We start from the raw sequence: 6,047 nt of genomic DNA, 5'->3' as shown, positions 1-6,047 counted from the left end.
AACGACCTTTTTTTAGTAGTGATTCTAGTTTGTTCATCAGTCTGACTCTTTCTCTGAGGTACCCGCAAGTAACCACTTTCCATAGTATTAACACATCTTAATTGATCTTCTCCTCTCTCAAAATGCGACACCACCCAATTACTTGAGGTTAAGTTTTTGATTCAGTGACCCATACCTTATTATTCAATTCAGAGATTTTTGCTTGATGAGTGATCCTATCCATTTCCAGTTTATTGGTGATCTTTTTCTGCTCCTCAAGTTGTTTCCATGTGACAGTGTTCTGGTCTTTTAGTTCTTTGTGAAACACTGCTAGATCATCATAAGTCAATTCTTCTACTCATGGCTCAGTATCAGAAACAATTCTACTGGAAAATGTAGGAATATATTTAGTAGATCTTCTTTCTTCATCTCCTTCAGAGTCATCATCAGACCCGAAAACAGTTAAACTTTTATTTTGTTTCTTAAGATACGTAGCACATTCTATTCTAATGTGACCATAACCTTCACATTCATGACATTGTACTCCTTTGTAGTGAGAGTTCATTTCATCAGGTCTTGTCACCTTCTCTTTACTAGGTTGATTGTCAATGTTGGGTCGGATGTTCTGACCATTTGGCCTGGACCTTTTGTCAAACCTTTTGAAAATCTTCTTGAATTCTCTCCTAAGAAGTGCCAGAGACTCTGACATGTCTTCATCATCTTCTTGATTTGCTTGTGACTCATCAGCCTCTACACAAGATGGAAAAGCAATCCCCTTGCCTTTATTATCAGTTTTTCTATTGACAGTTATTTCAAAATTTTGCAAGGACCCTATCAATTCATCAACCTTTAAGCTTGAAATATCCTGAGCCTCCTCAATAGCAGTGACTTTCATGTCAAATCTCTTAGGTAGAGATCTGAGGATCTTCCTTACAAGTTTTTCATTAGAGATTTTCTCTCCAAGAGACTCAATAGAATTTCCAATATCTAAAATATTCAAGTGGTAGTCCTGAATGCTCTCATCTTCTAACATTTTCAGATTCTCAAAATTAGTAGTAAGAAGTTAGATTTTAGCACTTTTTACCTTAGTTCTGCCGTCATGTGCAGTTTTGAGAATCTCCCAAGCATCCTTAGCCACAGTGCATTGCTTGATCAGTCTGAACATATTCATGTCTACCCCATTGAATAATGCATTCAATGCTTTGGAGTTTCCAAGAGCCAGTTCATCTTCAGCAGCAGTCCATTCCTCTTCTGGTTTCAACACATTTGTCCTGTTACCATCAACATCAAGTGTCACAGGATGTTCCCAACCTTTCAAAACTGCCTTCCAGGTTTTGCTGTCAATGCATTCCTCTTCTGGAGCTCACCCTAAAATAGGCAGGGTGCCTGCTCTGATGCCAATTGAAATTCTAGCGCACTTGTTTTAATATGTTATGTCAGATGTTTTAAAGTTTGCAATGTTCCGTTTAATGTTCCAACATCACGTGATAAACAGAAGTAAAAACAGGAAAATAAATGACACGAAAGTAAAGAACACAGTGAGTTTGTTGACCCAATTCGGCACAACACACCTACATCTGGGGGCTACCAAGTCAGGAAGGAAATCCCCTAGTGTAGTCCTTATTCAATAGCTCTCAGAAAACTCCTCGTTTGCACTTTATGACCTAGGATCTACCCGTATAGACTTCAACCTAGGAACTCCTAGATCTGAGATCCCATCTCACTATCCTAATGGTCAGTCACAGCCACTGTTACCTATCAGACCTAAACCAAAACAAAAGTAGAAGTTACCTTTCAACACAAACAATTAGCACCTTGTTTCACAACTTCGGTGTAGTGCACAAGATTATCAAACTCACACACACAGTCCTAAACAAGTATCACAGGCGATACAAGAAAGGCACACAGTAAGAGATTCTAAACTTGCATCACAAATGATACAAGAGCAGAATACATGAAGACTCAAACCCTAAAAATCTAACAATTCTGGAACATTTATAGGATCGGTTCAGCTTAATCTGCAAGACAAGAATCAGAAACAATTCTGGAAAGTCCTAAAATGTCAGAACATTTATAGGAGCGTTCCAAACAATAATAAATATTTCCTAAAATATAATATCTACTTTAGAAATATTCCACAGCTGATTCTTAGATGATATGCGCGTTGCTTGATCAATAAGTTAAGAAAATATTGTTTCCTTAAACAATAAAGGGCTTGCGTACATATAGGCATGAACGCAGGCACACTGAACCATGTAACACCCTATTTCTATTAAGCGGTAAAACGCGCGAATACATCAGAAATATTCTAGAAATAGATGTTACGTCTTCGAATAAACCACAATACATACATGCATGCATAAAGATCATGTCACATCACATAGCAGCGGAACATATACATACAATTCATAAACATCTCCAAATCTCAACTTAATACAAGTGTATCCTCCAAATCTCAACAACCATAACATCTCAAATCCAAATACATAATCAAATAAAACAACATGCAAGAACTATCCTAGATCAGAGCCCTAATCTAGACACTTGCATAGATAAAAGAGGAACTCCACTCCTCGGCAACATCAAGCAAACAGACTAAGCATCCTGCACTCCATCTACCCGTCCATACGGAAAGGTAGGTGGTAAACCACTGAGGGTTAGCATTACATCATCATAATCCATATAAGATTAACAAGAACTTTGAAGATGAAAGATATAATCAAGGATAAAGAATGACAATCCATACATAATTCCACAATATTCTCAACATATAAATATTCCAAGATCATTCAATATCATCATACCAAGTTCATGTCCACCAGTGTATCATACACATATCACAACCTCACCTTGTCAATCAACAATTAACAATTCAATCCGCAAGTACAATTAGCAATAATCAACCATCAAACACATCTTAATTGAAATTCAATCCACCAACAGTTTATGCAATGTCTCTAGACTCATCTAGATGCATGTGGTACCAAAACACCTCAAGGTCGTCACCTTCGATGCAACAAAAACATCGTAATCACCTCCATTGGATATAAAATCCACCACCATCAGTCATGTATGCATGAACATATGACTCAACTACAAATGCATATGTTCACACAAACAATAATCACCTCACCATCACCAATACTTGTATATATGCAATCATTAACAATTCACCACCACATATCATATATACAATCACCAACCACATCCAAAATCACACAACATGTAGTTGTCACATAATTACAACACCAATCATCTCCACATAACATATAATAACTCTCCATAAAGGATTCACAATCAATTGATTCTCAAAAGTCATCTTTAGTCAAGTTGGTCTCTCAAAATCACAACATTAAATTAATTGAACATTTGAGTCAAAACCAAATAAACAAGCTCAATTGCCTATGCCTTGTATTCTCACAATTCACATATGTGTGCAGTAGAGGTTACATAAGCATTTCATCGGCCAAATGCGACGAATTCACGAAAAACTCAAAGTTCGTCTCATTTTATCACTTTTCACAAAATTTTCCATTTTCAAAGCAAAACAAGTTCAAACTTGATGGAACCAATCACAACCATTTTTAGAAATCATATAAACATTATACAACTCTAATCCCACTTCAATTTCCGGAGAAAACGGGTTTTTGGAAAAATCAACGTTTGGACCGTTTTTACAAAAGTTAGACGATTTTCATAAATTCAAGTCCAAACCAATTCAAATCATGTTCCAGTAGGATTAAAGGTGTAAACAGAGGTTAATTATGTCCAAAGAAACATTTTAGAAGTATCGGATTGGTCCCCAAGTGCTCGAAATCAAAAATCAAAAATTGCTGAACTGGGGCTAGGACGCGAAAGCGTCCTCTGCACGCTTTAGCGTCCTAGTTCCAGAACTCCTGGAACAGCACGTTGTTGGGACGCTTCTGGGACGCTGATGGGATGCTTAAGCGTCCTAAGCACGCGAAAGCGTCCTTCATCAGAATTCCAGAACTCTGTTACGGGTTCTAACCCATTTTACCCTAAAATCCAATTTTCAATCCCCCCCAATTCACCAAAACAAGTTCCAGAAAGTGTTTATAGGTCAAAATAGGTTCAATACACTTAAACACATACAAGTTTTGGAATTAAATCATCAACATAACCAAATTCACCAATTTCTCAATTCATTCTCAACTTTCAATAACAATATCAAATCTCATCATTAATTCACCAATCTTGATACCCAAAGTACCAATTCAACAACAACATATTCTAAATCAATAACAACAACTAATGAGTACAAATTCATGCACAATTCAACATCACAACATCAATTCTCATCAAACTTGCTCAAGAACACAAAACACCAACAACTATACATTTGAACATGTTAATTCATGTACTAACATGCAATTATCACATAAATCATGTTCTCAAACATAACAACAACAATTATGCACGAATTTTACAACAATTAGGTTCAATTCATCAATTTAACAAAAATGGGTAAAGAAAAAAAAAGATGAATTATGGTTGAAACCTAACCCTCTTACCTCTAGCTCCAAGATTCTCTAACCCAAGCTTCAATTTAGCTCCTAGATGATGAATCCCCTCTTCAAGCTCTAACCCTTGATCTTGTTCTTCCATCTAACCTCTATCTCTTCTCTTCTCAATGAAAATGAAATGAAAATGTTTGTAACCCTATCTCTTCTCACTAACATTAGTTTATATAGGCTCACTTAATTGGGCTTATCTCACCAACCTTAATGGGCCTAACCCATTTCTAATTCAACCTCAAAATGTTACTACTCACTTACCGGTAAAATATAACACTAACGGTCACTTAACGGTAAATAAAATAATTACTACACCCTCTAGTAACTTGGTAAAATAGTAACTCTCACTAAACACTAAAAAAAAATAACTTTCTGCAAAATTACAAAATTGCCACTGCCCTCAAAATGACCAAAATGCCCCTAAGTCCAAAATGACTAAAATACCCCTCTAACACCAAATTCTACGAATCCCAACCAAAAATACACACAGAGGCAAATAATCACATAAGAGCACGTATAACACACATAAATAAATAAATAAAATAAACCTAGCGAAAAATCGGGCTGTTACAAACCATGTCAGGATGTTGGAACATTGGTTCCAACTTACAGAACAAGCATATTTGTTTTAGCAATAATGCAGCCAACACAAATACCCAACAACTTCTCCGATGGTCCCAAAGGGAATCTCACCCACTCCATCAGTAGCAAAAGCTGACTCCGTTTCCAGGGGATCTTCCCCCAACCAAGAAGAGACAGGCGCAGCAGCTCCCTCGTTTGCCATAAAAGACCTAAAAAAGCAAAGGATAAAGTGAATCCAACATTCAGATCCACCATTCCTTCACCCATCAGGTCAACCACGGAGAGGAAGGGATCAAACACCACCGCTAAAGGTTAAGAGATAAAATCTATCCACATGTCGAGGAAACCAATTCTCGGCGGAGAGGCCCAAAGCTTATGAATGAAACCAAAGCATGTCGCCAATGTTTCTCTAACTTCTACAAGAAACAGACATCAAAATCCTAAAAACTCTTGACTCACGGTGGAAACCACCGAGTCGGAGTAACTTCTACCCTAAAAGCATGCATTACTACGGTTTCTAAAATCAAAAACTAAGGAAATCAAAAGCACAGAAACGAAAGAAAAGGAGTCATCTGAGAATTACCTGCTATGATGGATTAACTGGACTTGAAAGTGAGAAGTTGAAGGTTCGAAAATGCTTCGCCTTTGAAGGAACTCTTGGAAAAGCTTCTAAGTTTCTGAGAAATGAAAATGCAGTGATGTTCCAAACAACGTTTGAACTATTTATACTCGTTTCATAAACCTTCTCAAAGGTCGCGAGGCCCCAATCCAATGCAACCCTCCACATACGACTCCTTACTCAAGTAGCATACATGCGATCCTGATCAAATCAAATCATCCATCCAAGGGCTCTGATCACTCGTAGCAGTTCTTTAAACATCAGGATTAAATCAACGGTACTGATGACATCTTGGGAACACAAACCAAGAACACTCTGCAGACTATAGGTAC

The 6,047-nt window shown here is 37.1% G+C and overlaps 1 long non-coding RNA gene across 1 annotated transcript; it reads right to left on the bottom strand.

Annotated features, from left to right (window-relative positions):
* Window positions 1-2,382: 2,382 nt before the first annotated feature.
* Window positions 2,383-5,070, bottom strand: LOC146915440 (uncharacterized). Its single transcript, XR_015013333.1, has 2 exons — window positions 4,512-5,070; window positions 2,383-2,594 (listed from the first exon to the last, which is right to left on the bottom strand). It is a non-coding gene; the product is annotated as an uncharacterized LOC146915440 (long non-coding RNA).
* Between the last annotated feature and the right edge of the window lie 977 nt (window positions 5,071-6,047).

The sequence above is a fragment of the Medicago sativa genome, chromosome 6 (genome assembly GCF_051527215.1).
Source record: "Medicago sativa cultivar Bolivia chromosome 6, Bolivia_mono, whole genome shotgun sequence".
In the NCBI taxonomy this organism is placed as follows: domain Eukaryota; kingdom Viridiplantae; phylum Streptophyta; class Magnoliopsida; order Fabales; family Fabaceae; genus Medicago; species Medicago sativa.
The sequence above is the reverse complement of the archived record's forward strand: the minus strand, read 5'-3'. Positions and strand labels throughout refer to the sequence as shown.